The sequence below is a fragment of the Varroa jacobsoni genome, unplaced genomic scaffold, assembly GCF_002532875.2.
Source record: "Varroa jacobsoni isolate VJ856 unplaced genomic scaffold, vjacob_1.0 scaffold_71, whole genome shotgun sequence".
In the NCBI taxonomy this organism is placed as follows: domain Eukaryota; kingdom Metazoa; phylum Arthropoda; class Arachnida; order Mesostigmata; family Varroidae; genus Varroa; species Varroa jacobsoni.
Window position 1 is genome coordinate 54,792 of NW_019212973.1, and position 25,392 is coordinate 80,183.

Here is a 25,392-nt window from a genome sequence, read left to right on the forward strand (position 1 = left end):
TTCACCCGTTAGCACTATCGGTACCCGCAAACGACATCTGTTTGCATGGTTGCTCTGATCGAAATTGAGCTGCAGGGCTTCCGGGTTGCTGAGAGCAGACCAGAGACGTATCAGCTGATAGTGAAAACTGACGTATGAGAGCCAATAAGTGGGTTATGTGAAGGATGCATGCGTCGTGTGAAAAATACCCACTTTCTTGTGCCTGGACTTCAGTTTCTACTACAACCGCAGCTTCCAGCGAAGCAAATAGGCGAGCTCCGCGGGACCGGCTAACCGGTACAGAGTAGACTAAAAATAGGAGAATGCGATGTTGCTGAGTCGTTCGCCATAGTAGCGGGTAAGCGGCTTATTTGTGGCGCCTACTTTTTGAATGCTGCTCCCCCCACTCCAACAACAACTAACCTCCGCTGTAAATAGTTACAGATCTTAGGTGGAGCTGAGAACGTGTCGCCGCCGCGAGCCACCGATCGCTGATGACATCCGGTCGCCAATAGCAGCTAAAAGAAATGTGTGATAGGGAAACAATATACTTTTCAATGTTAGCTAAATACCGCCTCATGAACTCGATGTACCATTTCTTCAGATGCTAACTAAGCAAAATAGTCTGAGAAAGCGAGAACTTGAAGGCACTGCGGCTCGTTCTGCGGCTTAAAATGAAGGAATCGCGAAAGAGGACTTTTCATTTATCGAATAAATGATAGTAAGTATGATGAAGACATATACATACGTTATATATATGTTTATAAATATATAATAATATATTATTATAAGTAAATAAAAAATATATAGAGTATGATGATTGCAACTACTGCCGCTATATACTACGAGGATTTCATGAGATGTGTCGGTTATTCCGATGCTACTTCGTGCGAGCGATAATAATAATAATTATAAGCAATACTTGCTGCTAATGGGGAGGAGTTACAGTGGTATTATTATGACTATGACAAGCTATTTCTCGATGCCGATCAACAAATTAAAGCCATCGTCTGCGAAGACCCAGGTCCCTAAATGGAACGAGGATCTAAGTATTATAAATGGAATAATGATAGAAACGTTCATTACCACTATTTGTGTTATCGTACAATATTACAAGTAAGCTTGATTGACATTAGCGGCAAGGCGGGTTTGCAGAATCAATACGATGGGTGTTCTGTAAGGGTTCAGCGAAAGTTATAACAAAAAAAAAAATAACTTCTGGGGAAGGTAATAGTTGGGAAAAAAGCCTTATTAATAAAAACGGGATCTGTAATTAATAGTGCTTTAATGAAAACCCGGCCGGCCGCATCATGGCACTGGGCTATGGGTCGCGGAAGACATGTTGCAAAGCTCACCTTCTACGGTATGCGGCTATTAATCAGTTTTGAAAAAAATGAAAAAAAAAGCCCCGAATGTCTTTATATCCCCGAATATATTAAGGTGTAATCTTAATATATTAAATTCAAATCACACAAAGGAATAACCCTTTGGCGTATTTCAAACCGATAATCAAAGCATCTCTCATCGCCCAAAATATCGGCCTGTAATTTAACGAACAGCACTACACATGCGCAAAAATATTTGTGCCTATTTACCGCACCGACCTAAAATTCATGTTTCCAATTGCTCGGCCTACATTCGTGTTCTCTAGCTAGGCTCGTTGCGATCCTTTGATCGCTTCGTTGCAGCTATGCCTAGTGTTCTCGTGTAATTTTCACGTAGCAATTCTCTAATCTAGTCCAAAATTTAAGTAAGCGTAGCATCATTACCCGATTACCATATTGATGGCCCCCATAGGCATGCCGTAGATACGTTGCATTAGAAACAGTTCGGTTACTTTATTTTGCCCTGATTTAGGGAGTAGTGGGTGGGAATACGAAAAAAAAATACCCTAATAATAGTTAACTCTGCATAGTGGCTTACTTCAGTTCTGTATCTATCGTATGGAGTTAAAAAAAAAACTAAATTATTCATTTAGATGTCCCATAATTTTTCAGTTTTAATTGAATCAACAGCCTAATCAGATATTTTTCCTCCAACTTCTCAACAGGAGTGTACCTTTGCTATACCATTAATTGTTTCCCAATGTATCATTTACACTCCAGAATGCCACCATCAGCTGAAGGATACTCGCCACCAACCGATTACGCAAATCTCTTCCACACAACTTATGTACACCTTCAAGGCATACAGAGCTTCGGTTCGGAAGCGTTATCGGAGATAGAACATTTGCAGCAACTACAGAAACATTGGAGGCGTTCAAAGTCCAAATTTTCGACAGATAAGAGCCCAACGACATATTTCCGTAGGCAGGAGAACGAGGCCTGTTATAAGTCTGTTGACGAAAAGCGATTTTTATACATAGCGACCGCATCAGGCTGCGATTTACGCGCAGGAATTTGTGACAAAAATCCAGAAAAGTTGCCGAGTGAACTAATTTGAGTAGGCGGTCTCAGAATCAAACGTCTCCTTTTTCGAACGTACGAATACAGAGACTCTAAGGACCAGAAGTAATGGTAAACAACGTCTGCTAGTACATTCCAAAGCCGTTCGACAGAAAATGGCCAAAATTGTGTGCTGTGATAGCAGACGAAACTTGGAAGTCAGGCGCCTCACAGACAACAAGTATGCTGACTGTGAGTATTGGCGACAACACGTATTGGCGGACCCGTTTTTGAAGTGAAGCGTTCTGCGATATGAGATGTCGACGTAAAAAAAAAAGAGAGATTAAGCACCAGTTTTGAGTTCTGTAATCGCGAAAGTAGCCAGCGGCATTATTGTTTCAAATTATATGCTACTCAGGGGTTTGTTGCATCGAGTTGCGGAGAACCGAGCCTTATTGTGCATAGAGCTATCTGAGGTTTATCGACGCAACATGTAAGCATTCAGGGCCCTTACAATCGGTACTCACTTTTATGTCATCCGTATGATGCATGCCTTGGTTAAAAAGTGTGGGCTAAAATAAGGACTGTTAATGTGCCGAGCCCACGAAGCGGGCAGAGGATTCCGAGAATACTCGTAGCCCAGCAGCATGTGCGGTCCGTGGAAAGATGACCGACGCCGTAGAATGGACATAGGTGAAACGACATTTAGACTGCCCGTCAAAGAGCTAGCTTAAAATGAATGAGAGCTCCAACATGTTCGAAGCGTTGATCCGACTAACAGCTGCGGCGCATGCTGAAACGAATATATATATATATATATATATATATATATATATATATATGTCCCATTGTCAGAAGTCTTCTCTCGATCCAATCTGATGGAACAGGAATTCACTTGTAGTTTGGGAAAGCTTAAGACAGAAACTAGACTGAAAACAGGAAGGTCTTTGCTAGATTATCGCATACCCGCTATCATCGAATTGCCTACTTCTTTCAGCTAGTCACGGGTCAGGATCCACCTTATTTTTTGTGGTTCGGCTGGGTACGACCAAGGAACGAAATAATAAAATCATTTTGGTGCAACTTTTCTTTGCGCGAACACCTATATATTCCTTTTCCTGGCATCGTTCGTTACTTTCTTGGTTTTCTTCCTACCCGGGAGTTCCTAACAGGTTTCCACCGCCGCCAGTACACTTTCCCGCTCGACACCATATCAAATCAACCTTCTAGTTTTCCCGCATTTACCTTTATGTTATCGCGACTGATACTACTCCGGTGCAGTTACAGTTGCTGTCGCCACCCGATAGGCAGTCTGGGGCTATTGGGCCTTCGCGTTAGGCGAAAATTTGCGAAAATTTAAACGACAAGGATGTCTGCGGCAGTTAATAATACCACCGTAGGTGGATAGGAGACTGACTTTGGCGTGATTTTCGCCAAGGTCTAACGCAACGTACGTATCCTAACTGAACCAGTCGCCGTAGACCGTAAAAATTTCAGTGCCTTTTTCCCGCATTGGCACGTACAATCAAGGCACTAACACATTTTGTTTTTCTCCAGTACCCCCGTTGTGGTCACTGTCACTTCTGCGATGGTAATAAGTACTCAGCCTGTTTACAGGCTTAATTCGTATATGAAAAAATTTCTGCTTTGTGGCCTTCGCTGTTCTTTTGATTGGCTGTGCACACTCACTACGCGTTTCAATATTCCGTCATCTTTACAATAAGCATTGCATGCAGAAGGCAAGAATGTTGGGCGAATATTTTTAGGTCCTCATAGATTATGGGTAGGGCAGCAGATGCTGAAACGTACATAATATTTCAGTATGTATACCTTCCATATTGTACGCATACAAGGTATGAAATCGTACGTTTCGCTTATGAATACAGCGGTACAGAGTTGAGCACGCTCCTCTCTAAAGAACGGCTTGGAAGGTTTATTGAAAGGCATTTTTCGGCTAATTATGTAGACCATTAGCGCGACCCGGCAAGGGGAACCATGACCTACCATCCCCAATCCAAACGAATAAGTACGTTTACGTCTCGTTTATGCTGAATGAAAAAAAAAAAAAGTTTTCGGATGAACCCCGACGTATACGAACATAAGTATTGAGATAGCAAAATAATTGCGTACCCACAGGAAGAAGATTGATCTTATGGATACGGATCAATGCAAGCAAGGCTTTTGTTTAAGGTTTGTCACATGCATGAACTGCAACTTTCTTTTAGTCCACTTTCTATACACTCAGATAGTAAATACTCGCTAGTCGACTTGTACATATATAGAGAAGTAACTTAACTCCAACAACAGTTTCCAAGTGGCTGAGATTATCAGACGCCGTTACAATCAGAAACTAGCCTTCGACAACGAGCGAAAAATTTCATCTATAGGCTCGATTCCTTTCAACGTTATTCCCGGTTGTTAGCTGCCATTTGGTAATCTAACAACGCCGATAAATCACTTATGTTTTCTCCTACTTTCAGAGGTTTGTGGATTGTGTCCTGGATTCGCGTTATTAGTTTTTTTCCCATAACGATGACAGATACACAATAAGTAGGATGTTTGATTTTGAACTTATAACTTTCAGCAAAAGTTGTATCGTGTTATATTTTTATGTCTATATCTAGGTGCGTATCACAATAAAAAAACATTGCGCATTACAGGCAGCCTACATCTGTACCTAACGAATTTTATTATTTAGTACAATTCGGTACGCTGTTAAAGAACACAAAAACATATTGACTAATCGTTTTTGACTACTCGTAATCATCAGACAAACATGCTGATGCCATTTACAAAAGTCGTATTTACGTAAAAAGAAAAGACTGCAATTGAGTTTTGGAGGTCACAACGGTATTCCGAACCCGCATATCGATATCTGCGGACAGGGCAGAGCCTGCATAACAATGCGAAGCCCTTTTTGTTCTTATACGATGCCATTGTGTTCACTTTGCTTCCGCCGGACTTCGAAGCACTCGAAGAGGGTTCCTGTACGAGGCGTGATTGTCTCCTACATCTGAGTATTATGCTTTTGACCTGCAGAACAAAGTACTTCTATTCACTAGGCTACAACATGTAATACAACCATCCCCTATAGAGCAAGTCAGCAGGATCTACGAATACAAAGAAGTATCGTTGTCGACATTGGTTATTATTGGTTTCTTTATCATGAAGCGAACAACGTTGCGGAGAAGGTCGGCGTCTAATGGAGTCTATGGCGAGAGCTCTTTTACTTGCAGCCGGGAGCGTCATAACAAACAATTTTTGTTAAAATAAAGACAATTTGTCAGCACATCAAGTGATCTTCTCCAAGGAAAATTGCTCTTAGTGAAACTGCGTTACGTAGTGAGTACGGGTATACAAAGAAGCAAGTTATGGTTACATTTTCAATTTCACTACGCAGTTACTTTGAACACAGGTATGTTTATCTGCATCAAGCCTTAACCGACACAGATGATTAAGTTCGTGTTATACTTATAACAACGACAATACACTATAAATATATGAATAACTGAACAAATTGTTCGACGACCATGCACTCTTTCAATGTAGCAACAAAACGAACGGTACGAATGCTTTTCAGCAAAAAAAAACCTTTACGGAAATATCAATAATACCAAATGAACATTGAAATAAAACCAATTGCAGCTCGTACACGTGCTCATGACACTTTTTAACAATAATATCATTAAATCAACCGATATTTTCTCTCAAAGCGCGCTGAGCTTCAAATTCACTGTGCCAGCTACACTTTCGGGTGATAATTTTCGAATTGTTTTTCAATGAAAACACAGGCATCCACATACGTTCTAGTAAACCACATCACTTTTCGGCTTCCTACTTTCACTCTCCACTCTTTCCCTTTCCCTTTGTTTGCTAGCATTCGAACTCTAGAGAAGAAAATAAGCGTCTGCTTCTACAAAGCAGACGCTTATTCTCTCTGTTTATGTCAGAAAGGGAACGCTCATGTCAGCTATCTAGCAGACGATATGGACTCCGGGTGTCTGTGTGTGGCACGATCGCCGCAGATTATATTGGGTCATCAAAAAGTATTGAGCGTTTTAGAGCCAAAATTGAAGTAAATGCTTTTATATTTTAATTGCTATTTTTCTTACAACACCAAATATCTCATCACCGCAGAGCCCCTGCAATCTTTGCATTTCTCCGTTGAAACTATATTTACACCGTTAAACGAGCACTGCGAGGACCAAGACAGACGATAACTCGATAGTACAAAATCCGGCCTACATGACAGATGCATTAAGATTTCCCGTGCAACTTTTTTTCAATTTTCGCCCGGTAAATTAAGAGGTTTGTGGAGGTTTGAAAAAGGGTGTAGAATGGCGTCTTCGCTGTTCGCTAGTTCCCGTTTATTCCTTCTAGTGCCTTGTTGTAACTTTGTTAGTTTTTGATAGTCAAATGAGGTACGAATCAATCGTCGCGGCTAATCTCTCTCAATTCCATTGAAAACATAGCAAATTTAGCCTTCATTTTTTTTTTGTTTGCACGTTACTGTCCTATATGATTTGCTGTCCATCATTGGTAATCTGCAGCTTTAGAAATAGATTGATTTCATGTTTGTGTAAGGTTTTGCAGACGGAGATACGATCCACGTTAATTCACATGCCACTTAAATATCGAGCTCTCATTGTAGTTAGCCTCTACCATTTCAACAGCCTTTTATGCAACTGGTTGAGCTTTACGAGGAGCACCCTTCCTATCGAAGTTTACGGAAACAAGCAACAGATTTATTTATGCTTTATGATAATAAATCCTGTCTGTAAACAGCACGTACATTTTCATGACCATGGGGAGCATTTGTGCCTTTATTCTAATAAAATCGTAGAGGGAATTTTTGGTAGAATTTTTTCATCGTTAAGGCGCTCTATCTAAAGTTTCAATAAAGGCATTCTAACAATTGTAGTAAGTCTGGCTTCACCAAATCCCTATTTCTAAATAGCACCAACGCTGACTCGACGCGATTGATCGTACCTATCATATGTGACCTTGAAGCCATCTAGTTAGAAAGGCGGTCAATACTTTTTAGGTAATCCAATAATACGGCTTTCCATCTTATCTTTAACGGCTGTGGGATGCCTTTACAGAAGCTTGTTAGGCCACGCATACAGCTCAAAGCGAGTTATGGCGTATGTGCAATCATCATGATGCCTCAGGAAAGCTTATTCAATAAGCTTACCGTACGTACGGGGATATAGCTTCCGTACTATAGAACAGGAAAGATTGCAATATTCGAGTCCTGCCTTTGCAAAGAACAACTTTCGGTCGTTATCGCTGTTGTCGTCATCGTCATCGGTGTTGTTTATGATAATGGTAGCGGTTCTGACGTTAAATATACAAGTTCTGGGGACACCTATTAATATAGAACACATTACTGCTCAGCGGAAGTTCCTTGCTCAGGGGGTGGATTATATGTCCACGGCTTCCTCCTTCTGAAAGATTCCTCATAAACGACGATTTGTTAATTCTTAGAACCCCGACATCACGATACGTTCTTAATAACCGCACTAATTAATCTCGTCGAGAGGTCAGCTGGGCTAATAATTCTTTCTTTAGCCGAACTAACATATTGCTATCTTCATTATCGCTGAAAGGGACTTCCGTCCGACTGAAATCGTTGTCAGTTCTCCACAGCATTTTGGAATATTCGTTTATTGCAGCACCAGACTCTCTCTCTTCACTTGTTGGACCTCCGAGGACTTTTTTTCCTATATCGTGTATCTGCACATGGGTTTTTTTTAGTGGGCTTAGTTTCGCGAGTTGCGGACAGATCCAGCTTGGCAAAGGTCACTGTTTGCTGGCCTTGGGCCGCCTATGGACCTCTAGTTTTCATGGAATTGCAAAATTCAAAAATCCTAACTAACCTTGTATTCGACGACATGTCTGTTTACATTGAAATGGCATATTTGCGAAAAGTGAATACGTTTTTCCTGCTTCTTCTTACTTCTGCTGTCGCTCTATCTATGTCATCGTATCAACAGGCTATCAAGACGGGTGGCTTGCCCTTATAGCTATGCCCGTGCGATTATCGGCGCTGACGTCGAGATTTATCCTTCAAGCGCCGATCGGGAATAACGGGCGACACTGAAGAAGAGAACCGAAGAGCCTCAAACGCAAAAGTTCGCAATGCAGCCCCACGACGGAAGTGTGCTAAGACGCCGTCATGGTCGGGATCATTCGAATAATCACAATGATAATGCTTATTAGTGTTATATATTTAATGATATAGCATTATGATTGTAGCAATATGACACTGCCTACACGCCCCGTAGCAGCCTGGGGCTTCGGAAACGTGAACTCGTTGTTGCTACTGTTCTTGATCTCTTGGCCAGGGGATCGGCGTAAGGGAATGCGTCATATAAAAGGGGTGATTTCCTGCTGAGCGAAAGAAACATTGCAGGCGGATAATATGGCGCCTACTTATTATGTGGGACTCAATAATATAGCGGACTAAGCAGTACATGCCGGTTCTAAGTGAAGACGAAGACTCGTATAGCGGCAGGTCTTTCAGAGGCAACACAGCACATTGCACATGAGTAATATGAAGGTCGATGGACTGATTATCGATCACAAGCTAAAGTATTTAATAATGAAAACAACTATTCGCGCGTCAAAAGCGACAGCCTGGAATTAACAGATTCGCGACAGGTTCCGTTAAATTATTCAGTCCATCACCGCTAGTAACGTTGGTGGAATTTCGATGTGTCCAGTTGAATCGTCTGTACTGTATTATACATAATAAACGTAATCATAAGAGCTAAAGTAAGTTTCCTATATTAAACTACTAACCATATATATGTATAAAATTGCGATATACATTTTCATGTATCCCTGCTAGATAATACTAAGCTAACTAACAGAAGTACGTGAACAGCGTCCAATCCGTTTGTTGCGCCAAAGGTAGAGGTTCGTGGAAGCCAAATTCATTTTCCAAAGTGAGCACAGCCTGAAGCGGGTTAGAGAATGAACTTACTCGTCGATTGGCTTAATATAATGGACGGCTTAAACTTATAGAGGCAATTGTACGTACCTTAGCGTATTCGTCAAACTTAAGTGCGATTGCTGCATTCGGCACATCGCCATATTGAATGCAGCAACTGTAGTTGATACTGTCTTGCAATCGGTTATGCCCTAGTGTGAACAGTCGTTCAGCAAATAATCTATGATTTTGTCTAATAAGCAGAAAGGAAGCCGAGAATCGATCTATGTACGCGACATGACATACTTAAAGGCCATCTGACTCGCTTTCCGTTTTCCCTCCGAACGTACAGCCGACCTGGGGGTAGCTTTTCCCTCTGAAAAAGAGCCACCTTAATTAACGAGTCAACGCGTTTTTGTCGGCAGAACAAAATGCACTGGGTCAATGGCAACATCGGCAGGTATAGACATAGATATGCACGAGCGCTTACGAAATACTGCAACGTCATATAGCATCATCAAACGGTGCCTGTCTAAACGAGTTTGCTCTCCATGCCCGATGCGCCCAGTATAAGCTACCCCCAAAACGCAGACAATATTTCGGCTGTGGTAGCTGCCGGAAACGGCTGTCAAAACTATGGGGGCGATTATCTTATCCGTCATAGACGTCAATGATAGGCAGCGTAAGATACAAGAGGAAACTTCCTAATGGCTAGGTAAAAGAGCCTGCCGGAGCCTTCTCGGCAAGAAGGAGTTATGTTGATCCCAATGGTCGTAGCAATAATAAAAATATCATAGTAAAATAAAATAAAAAATGAAGCTCAACGAGGAACTTTTTTTTCGTGCAAACTGGTAGGCGACGTCACCGGGTTACTGGTTGACTACTTTCACCAGTTTAGGGGTAAGGCACGATCAATAGTTGTCTTCTGATGAAGCCTTCAATTATTGTAGAGGTTTGATGCAATTCAGGTTGCCAGTACGAAGCCCTCGACATCTTTAGAGCTATACAAGCAGTCGCCAAGGTTTTAAACCTTGGTGATGCTATAAGCCGCTTACTAGTGGCCTTAAGCGTGTAAGCGAGAAAGCGAAGTAGCCATCACTGAAGGACCACTAACCTAGGTAACTACTGAGTAGAGAGACGAAGTGCAGAAAGTCTGCGGTCATTAGAAATTTTACGCTTTTGCGGAAACACACCTTTTGATTATAGCTACCTTGTTTCAACTGAGCCTTTACCAGATCTCAACACCAGACAGAAGAAATGAATAGACAGCTTAACACAGGCTAGATGGTCAATTATCCTTGAAGGCCATTCAATGCTATAGCATAAAATGGCGTTAATCTTCGAGGCACTGCGCGTCTTTGAACCACAAAACAGTACCGAGTATAGTTAAGCTCGTCATCCGAACTTAATCGTTCAGACATTTTTTGATAACTTGCGATGCGTAAACTCCTATTGTACCTAAGTTCAACTGGGATCAACAAGCAGCTCTTTCAACGAAATGGACTGCGCCTTTACAGTCACTGAAGCTGGTCATTAAACGTGCACTATTGGCTTGGCAAGGCATGGGAAGTTGAAGTCTGTATCAAGCAGTGCAGGATGTCTATGATGTAAACAACTGGCTAAAAACGCTAATGAGCACTGCGAAGGCCACGCTGTAAACTGTTGCTGGTCACTATATACTAGTTACGACGAAATCTATGAGCCTCTATCAATGCCAATCGTATCGCAAACACGCCTCTATGTTCAAAGCTTTACGTCCGTATAACCGTTCGGCGTTCCAGCACGAAACAAAGCGTGTCCTACCTAGATTACAATGTGTCTCTAACATTAGCGGACGAATATATTACTCAACTAACTATTACGAATATACAGGTTCGTTGTCTAACAGCTAATCTATGGAATAACACATTTTCAGGTATCTGCTTTCCTCTCTTAAGATTTCAATTTTGGGCAATCCAGAATGGAAGTTCATCGTTTCCATTTGGAAATGCATAATTTCCAAAGAGCATACATCAATGTAGTACTTTATTTTTATTTATTTATTTATTGCCTTCGTTAAGAAGCGCTCACACAGCATTTTGCGTACACGTGCTATGCATACATTAACATGTAAACCGAGTATCCCAGGAAATAAATATCGGTGCCGGGGAAGTATCAACGGTTTCAACATCTCTGTGTTTATATCCAATATAAGTGATCTGAAGTTTCGCTTCGAAACCTAACATGCATTATGATTTTCAGTCCCCAGTAAACTGTCGTGGAAATATTTCTTTGGCTACAACATACTGGGGCGGCACCTAAGCCAGGCAGTGAGCACGTATCCTTCTTTGAAATGAAGATTTATATGTGCTGTATTGTGTTCTTCACTGCGAAGATAGTAATGAGACCCTCTGAGAATTACTATGTAGTATAAATTGCCAATATGAAAGCCGGGCTAGTGCAGCATTCGAGGCTGATAACATAAAGTCCATGACACAAACAACGATTACTCTATTGTTACTGCCCTAATCTACCACATCTGGAAAGCACTTAGAACGAATGGTCGAGCATATCTATATTGGACCTGGTTATGTCCGTGCTCGCAACTAACTACAGCGATTTCCGGAACTGACCTTGCCCGGGTTGGAAATCACCATTTCTTCTTTGTACCGGCCACGCTTCACTGCTACATCAATTTGCATGCATATATTCTGGTAAAGTACAACTAAAATTACATGCGATAATTATAGCATTAGACTGAAAAGAATAAGCGAAAAGGAGCTCAAACTCTAGCCAAGCTTTGCTTTCTTATTTAATTAATTGTCCTTTGGCATTAATTATAGCGTATAGGGGAATAGCGTACCCTCACGAAATACGTTAACGATATGTATAGGAGAAAGCGTTACATCGCAGTTATCTTTTATTATGCGGTGGACAACAGTATTTTATCACACACAAACACCATGTTCAATCACCGCTAAATTCAACATCTGCTCTTCTTGTCAGGCTTTGACGTTTTCAATTATCTCTGCTGTTATCATTAGTATCCCCACGAGCACCATCACCAAGTAATTTTGTGTTTGGTGCGCGAAATCGAGATCCGGACCATTCGAAACACATCCGTAGATTTATTTCAACCACTATAATGTGTGCTTACATTGAAATTGTCTATATACAATCTGATTAAGATCTTAGCTGAGCAGATTTTGGGCTAATGGTTGGCCACACGATCAGCGGTTCGATCGTCTCCAATGGATCTGTGACAACTACGTAGGCCGCGAACCCTTCCCGTGGACCCGGATTTAACAAATCAAAAACGGTCTATCAAGGCCGGTAAGCCCCCACCCGTTTTAGTTGAAACATGTTGGAATCGTTGATCGCCTCACCATAAGCGTTCTCCATCCTTGTTGTTCTCCAGCCATAAGACCACCCCGCAGACGCATGCGTAATCACGCAGTTTAGCGTTCATCTAACAAGTACAAGTTTGCTTTACAAGATTGCTATCAGTTACCTCGCTATTGTTCCTGCCGCGGCTTGTATAGATTTTCAGCCAACACAAATCACTCGAATCGAGAAGTTCCTCTGCTACTGCCATTAAATAAATGTTTTAGTTTTAAATCTGGTTGTACTATTGCCTAAGCATTGCTGTTCCAAACCATTGATGGCCTTTTCAATCATGGAGTAAACTGTTGATTTGGCCTAAATGTTCCTACTGTGCCCAAATGTCCGCTTACTGCCCCCCCCCCCCCCAAATTTAAAAAAATTTAATAAACAAATACGGGTACGCCATCATCAGAATTGCTACTTTCACTACTGAATGATTATTTCAGCTTTTACGTTTCCTATTCCCGTTGCGCAATGTTAAACCGATGATAGGTGGGTGGCTCTTAGCTCAAGGCGAAATGTCTCTGTGTACGGCCGGTTTCGAACGTCGGCGTCTCAGGCCGGCGTGCCTACTTACTAAATATAGTTCTGCCAGTATTATTTTTCCTATTGGAATGGCTGTCGGCTCTGTAAACATTGATTGACAAGGAATAGCTATATGAATAAGAAGCAATATGGCCTCGCGCACTGTCAAGTCGCTCGTTTCTACACGCAGACAGCGTTTTGGACACCCCCTCAAACGATTTTTGTTACACATCTACTACGCAGGGTTCAAGGTGAGCGCCACACGCGCTCAGAGGTAAACCTGGGAACACATGTCGTTCTTTGAGCATTCTCTGTCGCCATGCTGTCCTCCTTGGCACTATTCGACGACAAATAACGAACGGGCCTGGACGCAAACTCTATTTTTCTGGTCCCGCGGATAAATCGTTTATGTACACTGGGGGTCGCGTAAGGTGCAAGGCACCCTGTCCAACGGCTTGTTCATGGACCGCGAACGAACGTTGCGCCTCATTGGTTAAACAATTTCGACACACAAACGGTACGACAGCGTAATGTAGTTCTGCCTCAGATCATTGCTAGCAAACATTCATATGCTTCTGAGAATTCGAAAAATGATCCGAAATAAAAGGAACAATCCGCATCCGTTTGAACAATCAAAAACATCTTACTTAGTAGTTCCATACAGTTTATGCACGTTGAAAACTCCCCCAATTAATACCTATATGTATACAGGAATGCATATATGTCTGTGGTTGCCTGGGGCGAGGGGGGATAACCAGCTACTTTTGTTGAAGAAACGACTGATGGAGATGTTTTGTAATAACATAGAAAATGATGTCTCCTGTTCAGTGGAGACGTCGATTTTAAATGGGTGGATCTTAAATAGCTAAGAGAATGTTCATTAATTTTATTTTGACATAGTACACAAATAGATATATGTGTATATAGTTATGACTGTGAGTTTAGATGATCGGTGTCGAAACGCGCTTTAACGAAGGTGGCGTATTAACAGACGATGGTCCAATAAACAACTGTCCTGCAGTTATTTTTTCCTTGCTATTGCTTGCAATTTGCTAATTTCGTTAATGGGTTTTTCATTTAGACAATTGTCGAGTATGCGATTTCAAGTAAATATGTTAAGTTCCCATTGATACGCTGAATAACCCATCAGGGTTGAGGCGAAAGTTTATATTCAGCGAGCTCTAGATGGCGCATTGCAATATCGGTTCTAGTTAGGGCAAAAAGAGGGTACCGGAAACGAACCATCCGAAGGCTAGTACCCGTTTGGCAGCTCCACTCTACGGTCCAAGCACCAGTTCGTAATCGTCGTGGCCACTTTGCGAGAAGCGTTCTTTTTTGGCCTTACTTCGGCCACCATTTGGCCAGATGCGCGGTAAGATGGCTGCCAGAATAATCGGAGAAGCGGACCAACTTATTCAATCACCTACGTCATGTCAGATTAGCTCGCCTATTACATTGATACCTAACAAAAATTCGACAATTGTGTCCGTACCATTACGTACACAATAGGATATATAACGTATTGCAAAACTAGCGAGGCTTTGCAGAAATCAATGATGACTAATAATTGGTTTAATTATTTATCGAAGGCGAAAGCCACTTCAAGAGCTTCAATCCGTTCGAGAGGTGAGGGTCCACCTCTGAAAGTGCGGAACTTAATTTAACTCAACTTTTGCTTGTATTTCGTTTGGATGCTATCCAGTACTCTGTTATCGAACGTGCTATGTTTCCACATGATGCCGAAGTTATGCAGAACTGGTCAACTGGTGCCCTGGTTGAATATGTATCCTGTAATATATACAAGATTTGTAAGAATGCAACCAGCATTAGGTTGTTACGATACGACGATAATGACTGGGTTTATGCTATTTTTGCTGACGGTCAAATGTTCCGGTTCTTTTTGTATTGCCCAAGCTGTCACCGTCAATGACAACAGGGCTGGCAAATAAGGAAAAGCTTTTCAACAGTTAATTGTATTATAGCTGGCCACCAGCAAGAATTAGAAAGAAACCAAGCTATAATGGCCACTACTTTCTCACTAGCTTGGTACTTTTAGAATGTCAATAGTTCACTAAATCCTCTAATAATCGCTATAAAATTAAGCATTTTAAACGTAGTTGTACTAAGAGAATGTCACGTCGCCAATAAGGCCCATTATCATAACGTACTCGGCCATGTCTGCAGTTTTGTTAACTAATAACCTCGGCACTCATGAACTTTACTATAGATTTCCAATATCTAGTCTATCAGAGGCCTGTCGGGCGTTTCCTTGCAGGATACACAAACCAACGGGGATCTTCTGGTCGAGTGCACTTATGCGTGGGAACGGCCATTATCGCATTGGCAGGCTTCAGGTAGTAATTTTTAGTTCCTCTTTCTGCACACTTCGGCCCGCTCCTGAATCGCGTTAGCGTCTGCAAGTTTCACGAAGTACCCCTCCCCACTTTCAACGTGATTCTGCCAAAGCGCTCTTTTTGAGAATTTGGCTATTTAACGAGTGTTGCGCCCAGACGAAATTCTTCGATGCATGCGTCTATAAACTGAGCGAAAACTTCTGAGTTATTCCCATCCAGATGCCACCGTTCGAAGGTGCGAGAAAGAGGTAGCTATTATACTACCGAGTTGAGGAGCTCCAGCGCGAACGTAACAACTTCCTACTTTCATAATACCGTTTCGTATTGTTAACGCTCACGCCAAGGTACAAACAAAAGAGGACTTGGGGCCCCGAAGGGTTAGCCCGAACTCGGTGTTGAAAGGCGTGTGCCGTATACGTGTCAAAGGGGCGTCAATGTCAGCTCTATAGTCAGATTTTTTGAAAGCTATGCCATCCCATTTGTGTGCCTCGAAAGATTTTTGCTATAAGCGTTTAAGCATACGCTCGCATTGCTGTTACGCACTGTTTTAGTCTTAGACAGGCAGACAGATGCATGTTTGTATCTCTGCAGTTTTTTTTTTTGCCTATTTCTAATGTTGTGTAATGATTCACTTATCAAACGCTGTGCTTATGTACCGATTATTGGGAGCCGGGGAAAATGGTTTTTGCTAAATTAGTTATAGTTTTTTCTGACTGAATTTATATTATGGGAATCCCAAATTTAGTTGAGCGCTGAAGCCTGCACGATATCATTGAATATGTTTGTAGACAGCTGGCTTCTAAAAGAAGCAATCGGTTCTGTCGATCGGAAATTAAATTGTTGTAAAGCATGGAATTTTCAAGCGCTGAGTAAACTTCAGTTCAATTATAATTATTCAGGTCCTAAAAACTATAGTATAGGATGATGCATAGCCAATATCTCTTATCACCTTCAGATGGCTTTGGTAGCCGTGAACCTATCGGATACTCTTAATACACGAGACGAGATCATCTCTTGCGATTGTAATTGCTAACTACTCATTATTATTATTATTATTACTATTATTTTTACCGCCGTGTTTCGAAACAGAGCGTGGCATTTCAAGCTATCAGCCAAAAAAGCGATAGTTGAAGAATTAAAGTTTCTTTTTATAACGGTAAGTTCATGCTGCGCCGAACAAGTTCCGTGCAACTGTCAGTCTTAATATCAGCGGCTAATGGACTTTCTTCAATGAGTAAATTTTACTTCATGAGCCTCAGTCTGATCCGGCGACGGATAACGGTCATAATAATGGCAAAAGCTAGAAGATCGGATTTGTTGCAGCAAGAACAAACACAGCTCCATCAAATCCGCTACTATATAACGTCTGTCCAAACGTCCTTTTGGATTGTAAATATGTTTGTATAGTATTGGTCATAAACGCGTGAGCTAGGAAAGGTTTGAATGCCTCTTTATGACGAATGAATTGCCTTACCCGCTCTTAGCTTCCAAACATCGGCATCCCTGTATGACCAATTTGCGATATTTATTTTTTTTTTTTTATAGATTTTTTTTGTGGAAATTTTTTAATAGATATCATAACGCTCGTTGTCCTTTGCTACAGTCTTTAGGCCATCTGGCAAGTTTCTAAAATTATTGATTTAACAAAACTTGTTCTATATGCTGATTCTATATATATATATATATATATGGTTATTGTGTTGTTGAGCCATACAGACGATTTTTTCTATTTTTTTTTTTACTGTTTTTTACTATTACTATTAAGCATGGTTAAATAGAATTTATTTCTGTCAATAGTCGTCGTATGCGGGCATCAGTTGCGGAAGCAACTGAACTAATCGTCTGCCGAGTGTTTAGCCTTTTTTAAGAATATGTAAACCTTTTTTAAGGACATCTGGTTTTATAACGATGTATTTACTACGGTTCTGTGCGGCTTTACTTAGCATTGTCTGACTGGACGAAAGGGTGGGTCAGTACTCATCTTAATACCTTGGCAGCCAATCAGTTGATTTATTTAACATTTCACGCTAGACTGTCGAAAACGATCAATTCCGGATTCTGATAGCCAACACGAGAAAAATGGCGCCCGATTCATTTTGTCTAGATTCTATTTATATAGAAAGAGGTTGCCAATACGTTTAGTAGCATATTTTTGTAATCATTATGTTTCCAAAGGTTATGCAAAGAAAAAAATTCGGTATTCAATCTTGAATACGAACAGTTGTATTATCAAGACTCGTTAATGGGCACAACTAACATTTTCCCCGCGCCCAACCCAATTATTTAATCACAAACCCAGTGACACCCACACAATCCAATCCTAGAGGTAGGCCACGGCGAAATCACTGAATGTTTATTATTCTCTATCTAGGTCTCTAATCCGAATTACTCGGCCAGAGCTGCCACAGATTCCACATCTGATAGTTCACGCGTGTTAGCGTCATCCTTCTAACGTGTCAGGTTTATTTATGTTAAGATCAAGTCACGACACGTAGAGCTCGGGGTAATCGATGATTCACTCATCTCGGATTGATAAAAGGAACGGGATAACTTTGCTATATACGTATCAGTTATTAAGCTTAAAATGAAGTCACCGGTTTGCGCTCTATTTATGATACCTTTCGTTGGCTTTAGTATCTATATTCATAAAAAGAAGATTAAGACCTTTGCATTGCTAGGTAATTCTGGAGAATTAGGGCTATTATACAACGACCGACCAACCGACGCGGTTCGAACTCGTACACATTTCGTAGACTCTTGTAAGTTGAAGTTCGCTCTTTACAAGCCTTTTAACTTTGTTACAACCCACGAGGGTGGAGCTGTACATCTAGTGAAATTTGTCATCAAGTTCGATGAAGTATCAGTATTATGTGATAACAATAGACAGATCGAAAATTTTTTTAACAAAAATAAATTTCTATTTGCTTAATTTTTTTTTAGTGATTTTACCCGCATGTAATGATGGCATTATTTTAAGAAAAAAGTATTAATCGGTCAGTCTAAAATAAAAATGAGTAATATTGCGGCTATTTACTTAATCTACAATGCGCCCTGTGGATTACTAATAAAACAGCGTACATGAAACTTGAAAGATTTTTTATAAAAGGTACCGCCACCGTTTTTTTGCATTTTTCTATGCTATTGGCTTGGTGCATCTTCCCGCCACAGTTTCACCTGTTTCAGAGTTACGTTTCCTAAAATTTACTCAAACCACATCTCGTTCTGTAAAAGTCTCTACATTTCGTTTTAGTAAGTAACAGCTCTCGGGAGCTAAATATATGGGCCGGGGTTAAGTGGGACTAAATGGATTTAAGGCATATAGGAGACAAAACCGATTTGACAGAGATACAGTAAGGACTAACTCGGTCTGTATATCTACTGGCATTAGATACGCAGATAAAGAAAACAGTAGTTCGCTCAACTTAAAGATTGCGGCGTCCTTGGTAGTTGATCAATAATCCATGAATTTTCTTTCAAGGAGGTTCAGTCGGGGGATCCTACGAGACGTCCCCATGATAGCTTAATGGGTAACGTGTTTGCTATCTTGCTAATCTTAGGGACATGTGGTGGTTAATGTTGTTTCGTGCTGAGAACTAACCGTCTGATGGAATACCTAACGGCGATATTGGACGTAAAACAGCTAGACTTATGTGAAGCTTTCCCAGCAGACCTATAAAATATGGTAACGATTTGCCAATGCTGAAGTTTGAACTAGTGATGGTAGCACGTTTATCATTGTTGTGGCAATGCAAGACGTGCATTGGTCATACAGGCACACAAAATATACCTATCCTATAGCGTACGGTCTACAATGATGTTGGCCATAGTTACAGTTACTGAAAGATGTTATATGTCATGCAATTGCAAATGATAAGCTGAGCTGGACGTCACAGTTTCGTGCTCGTGATGCCGAAAGTATCTGTCTTTGAAAGAAATCGTGACTATTCCAGCGTCATAGCGTATTGTCAGGACACACCACATACTGGATAATTAAGAATATCGGCCGTAACTAACTATAAAAATTGCTCGTAGCAAACAGAGATACTTATTTAATTTTTTTTTTTCTTACGAATAAACGTACCTACTCGGCTTCTGTATGTCATCTGTATGTAATGTTGGATCATGGAATAATAAAGAAGCCCTTGGCGAACATAACAGCATAGTTTCTTTCTGCTATGATAGCGGCAGACATTCTCAACAGAGTACATTATATGTCTGTTGTATAGCTCATATCGTTTTTCCATCTTCTACATTTCTGTTGCGTTTTTTTTCAGATCCAACACGATCCCTTCACGATTCCGCTTTACCCAGCGTTTTGCTTGTTATTTAAATATATCGCAGTACATTACAGTTCGAACAACGGAAGCTGTAGTTATGACATCGAGTAGTAACAAGTATATGAATCGAATGAAAAGAACAACCGCGTGTCTACTCATTCTTGCCTTCTTCTCCGTGCTTGTTTATTCGGCATGTGTATTAATCCGTGCATCCGTGCCACCACTGCTTGGGCAAACTAAAGCAGACGATAGTAACCACGGCAGCGAAAAACATACCGCACGATACGGCACACAAAAATAGCCCCGATAGCAGTAACAAAGTTATTACTAACACTGTCTTACCTTTGCCTAAAGGGGATACAGGCAATACTCATATTAAGTGCATGAAGCATCGTTGTGTTCTAAATGGTCCTTTCGGCAGCTACTGCCGGCGGCTTCTAGCGGGCTAATTCAAGCACGTTGGTGGATACCTCACCGCCATTTCCCGCTGCCGCCCCTTGACGATTTCGCAGGTTTGACAGTGCCACCCGATTGCTCGTATCGCGTCCAGGTCTCGAGTGTTAAAGGTAGCAATCAATTATCCAGTGCCATTGCTTCTATTTGCTTTTACTGAGCTATAGCGCTTCACCACAGCTGTAGCCGTGCTATTGGCATCCAATTTTCCAAGCGAGCAGCAACGGTTACCCTCGATTCGCAGTAGATGTTAGGCGGGCTGCCATAGCGTAATGGTTTGAAAAAACAACAATTAACGCCAATTGTTAAGGGTTAGCCGTATATATTTTGTGGTTTTGCTTAAAAAACGTTTTCGGTGGTTCGCGCGAACGGAGGTAACTAGTGGTGATCCTAGTCTGATGGGTAAATGTTACATACATTCTGTATTATTCTGCAAGAACTATTATCATGTATCAAATCAACAAATGAAAGACGACTGATAATAGAAGCGATTATGCAGAATCCTTGGGCATATTGCGTTCCGTTGGAGGCCACCAACGCTGTCTGACTCGATCGCGATCTCGGGCGCTAGGCAAAAGCTCAAAAGCTTTACCTAGCGCCTCTTATGATTTAGTAATTTAAATCATTATTTTGTTATAGGCTTTACAAAAAGTTACTCATACTCAATATACCTTAACTTATTTAACATAAATAGTATATATATATATAAATAATAAAGTGAAAAAAGAACTTCAGCGCCCTACGCTAACTCCTCATTGTCCCTTGACAATACCTACCTAGGATATACTACGCAGTTAGCACTGAGAAGGAGCCTTACATATTGAACAGAATATAGGAAAAGCGTTGACCGTGGAAAAGTTCGAATGTATATCTACGCGGGATCCATTATCGTAGATAGCTAGCTTTGACAAACGCCCTGGTCATGCGACCTGCCCTAATAGCAGTTTGTTTCCTCTTACAGAAGAAGAGATAAGAGAACGAAAGGGAACCCCTTACAAATATCACGCACAGAGTCCCAAAAAAAGCAAAAATCGCCTTGGGGTCATTATCGATGGCAGATCACTATGAAGCTGAGTTCTGACTGAGCTGTGGCCTGCCTGCAGCAGGGAAAGAGCTAGGTAACTGAAATCGAAGTGGCAGCACCAACAACCACGGCTCTAGAGGCCAGAAATTCTCAGGGCATATTTTATTACATAAGACCTTGTCGTGCTCTATAGCCCTGAGCTTTTTGTTTGTGCGCTAGGCCAAGCGTGTCGCTTCGTTCCGTTAAAACTTTTCACTTTCCATTGACGAAAAGCCTATAATATGCTTTTTCTCATATTGTCGAATTGGTTTTCAGCCGACCCTAACGCCATGTCCTCTTCTTATTTTCGAATGCTTTTGTTGCCAGTAGAGTTTTTAAAAGCTTTTTCTTTCATTTTCTTACTCGCTCGTCTCTGCGCCATCCTTGTTGTAGCGAGCAACCCACCCAGTTTTCGTCCTATTTGATCCTGGGTATAATGGGCCTTTGTATGTATACAGGGCATTTTCGAGAAGTAAGAAATTGCGTAGATGACTTTTTTTGGGATCTATTTGCTGGTAAGGCGCTAACGAAATTTCCTTATGCATATTCATTAGGACGCAGTTGAAAATGATTCCAATGCAAAAAGATATTGCTTTCGCAGGATATATCTTAGCATCGATTTGTTCCAGGTCACTTGCCACTAGCCGCCTCGTTTGACTGATCACTATCATACAAGGGCTTCCAAGTAGGCTAAAAAGAGCTGAAGATTTTTTTATGGTCTTTTTACAAATGTTTTAGCGCGCCTTATCGTCACACGCAAGTTGTCCTTGTTTCAACAAAAGTCCGCTACATCCTAGTACCGTAATTTTCTTAATTTTCTAATGTCTACGATCTCATCCTTTGCTCCTAGTCGTTTATCGTAAGTAATATAGTATAAATATATTGACGGAAGCAACAGCTATGCTCCATCAGACGCGGCTCATCGGAAAATATTCTCCGATTCTTGTAGAAATGACGAGGGCACTGCATCTCTTCACCAGAAACAGTAATCATCAACAATGGCCTGGTTTGCTTAGCCTACCGTCTAAAACGGAGCGAAGAAGGAAAAGAGATAGCCAGTGACCGATAGAAACGAGTTGAAGAGGTCTCCTTCCAATTTGCTAACAAACATTTCCGGTCCTGCCTTTTGCCTGCCGCAGCTGCTGCTGTACTCTTTTAGCCCTAACACAGATGAGTCGCGAGTATTTCTAAAAATGTGTTTGGATTGAAAAAGACCACGCAATTAGAAATACGGGGCATAACAAGAACAAAAATTGTCGTCATTTGCTGGGATGTATGCACATACAAAGCGGGAAAAAAAATTGTTGTTTGAGACAGAACTACTTTGGACTGGATTACATTAATTCATATTTTATTTATTCGAACAAAGCAAAAAGTCTGTTGTCTGGGTAGAACAGCTTCAGCTTGACGAATACCTTAATTTAGTATCTCTATCGTCCAGTGATAGCCTTGATGCTGCAGATGTCTATCTAAGCATGCGTTTCGCTAACTTTAATAGAATAATTATGAAACGACGCTCATCTTTGCTTTTTGCTTACAGGTGCCATTCATGCCTGCGATCGATCTTGTTTAGCATTACTTGGTAAATGTACACTAGCGCATCGGTGAACTACCAATTGCAATTGATATCCAGGTCTTCCTTTGACCGAGCCTCGGCCGGAAGTGCCTCGTAGTTTCCGGTTCTGGAGACCTCTAAGACACTGCCGTAAAAGCTATGAAGTGGATGTTCTCGTCAGCCTTGTAGAAACGCATCCTCGACACGTATACTTCCGGCTTGGCATTGGTAGAGCCTTTGTAAACATCCTCTATTTCTTCGTCAGGCCTCTAACGATGCGTTAAGCTGTGCTGATCGTTTTTTTCATGCATAAATTTATGTTCTAGGCATCATTCAGGCCGGCGCCTTCAGGAAACATCAAGTTACTTTCTCGCTTCCGCATTGTTCGTGCTTCCCCCATTTCAGGAAATCATCCTTGTATTCATTTATCACCTGTCCGCCATTTCATACGCAACGTAAAACTATAACGCTATGACGCTTCCTTTCAAAAAATAACGCGCAACCTAGATCAAAGCCTTACTGGCGTTTTGCGTCGTGTATAGAAACTAAATTTTATCATTGTATGAACTTACCACTATAATGACATTATGGGCCTCAAGCTTAATGCTATGCTAACATGAAATGACTTTGTCCAATACCGAATCCTTACGTGGAGGTTTTTATGCGAATAAGACAGGTCTGCCAGCCGCACTGAACGTCTGACTGCATCCAAACAAGACGTCACTGCCCAACTATCTACGTTTTGCTGTTCGGTAATAACTACCGTGGAGATATTCATGCAAATTTAAATGCAAAAAAGAGCACGGGTCTATCTTATCTTTGTCGTGTCTTATTTCTCAGAGAAGCGTTATTACGTAAAAGCGGTAAGGTTCGTATTCGCCTTTTACTAACCGTGGCCGCCAGCTGCTTGAAACTGGACCGTCCCAGAGACGCCGCAAGTTGGGCACCTAGTTACGTTGGGTCGTTTCATTCCTAATTGACCCTCTTAAACTTCGTAATAACGACAGCGGCAACGCTAGGAGACGAGATGCTTGAAGGATGCGGTGAACACGATGCTAGATGTCATCGGCTACTAGTACTGGTGATGATGGCGGAAAGTACAAATTCGCAGTGTCTGACTAGCTCGTAAAGGTGCAGATACCTAAGGACATAAGATTCGTGCTCTGTGAGCCTCATTGTAGTCGTATTTTGTGGCTCCTACGAGCTTGGTTTAGTGCCGTGCGAGCGACCTGGTGGAAAGCAGTAAAGATAAAAAGAAGGTTTTAAAAATACGCATGTAGTCGTAGTATTACGGTCTGGCGCAAATTTACCGTTAATCGCATGTCGGAACTTTCATGGCTGCTATAGTAACTTACGATTCGTCGACCTCTACGAGCGATAATCCCAGTAACTGCCAAGTCCGTCGGAAAATAATTGTCACGTTATCGAAGTGCAGGGCGTTCGAGTTATCCAAAAAGATAACCGAAGAAAAACAAGGCTTTCGATAAGCCTCGGAAAAACTTGATTTGCGAAAACTATTTTCTCTACCGCACGTTCTAGCATAACATTTAATCCTCAGTAAGAATAAAATAGTCTAAACGGCAACGTCTGGTGTCGGAACAAGCCGACAAGCGTAAAACGTCCCGTTAGGGTGCTCCAACTAATATTTCTCCGTGCCTGTAATGGTGCTACGGATCTAAGCGATGTACGAGGTGCGATGGACACTTGTTACTTTTAACTGAAAGCCAGCTCTTTACAGAGATATTTCATAGCAGCGGCCAACTCGATTGCTCGTACCGGAATCATTCGACAGAGCTGAAACTCAGGGTAGTATGTTAAAATGATAAAAATCACCTATATTTAGCTTATTTATAATAGGAATGATGATACTTGTGTAGACTCCGAACTGAGTGAGTGAATTACCCAACTATGTGATACATCTCGCTTAAATCCACATTGATTGTTCGATGGGTTATTGCGTGTTTATTATTATGATAGGAATTGATCTCTTCATACAGATACCGACGAAATGAACGTTTCTACAAGTCCATATATGTCCGGTTCATATATGGACTTGATATATGGATTTGTTTCACTCTATATACGTTGGTTATATATCTGTACAAATGCTTTGAGCGCTGTGCAATAAATCTACACGATAATATTGATATCGTGTTTCCATTCAACCTAGAACTATCTCCAATATGACCTTCGTCTATTACAAGGGTCCATATTGCAATCATTTACATAGGTCTCGGAACAGTCTCTGGAGGGTTCGGTATTAACCCAATATTAACTCACAATCCCAGAATTGTGGGTTTAATTTGTTTTTTTGTATCTATAATCGCCAATATCACATCTATTGCGATCTTTCGCGCTACTATTTTAAATTTTTACATTGTTGCTGTGTGGCCAAATGGCGATCATGTTTGACAGGTTCTATTCCTTACTTTACTTTCTTTTTCACGTATAATATATTATATTCAGTATCCATCACCCTCAATATCAGTATATATATATATATAT

General features: G+C 41.1%; 1 long non-coding RNA gene across 1 annotated transcript in view; it reads right to left on the bottom strand.

Moving 5' to 3' along the window:
* Nucleotides 1-22,662: 22,662 nt before the first annotated feature.
* LOC111262511 (uncharacterized) overlaps nt 22,663-25,392 on the bottom strand; it is a 6,906-nt gene continuing 4,176 nt past the window's right edge. Inside the window, exons 2-3 of the long non-coding RNA XR_002681662.2 lie at nt 23,779-24,116; nt 22,663-23,319 (exon numbers count right to left, since the gene is read on the bottom strand). This is a non-coding gene — a long non-coding RNA (uncharacterized LOC111262511). The remainder of the gene's footprint in view (nt 23,320-23,778; nt 24,117-25,392) is intronic.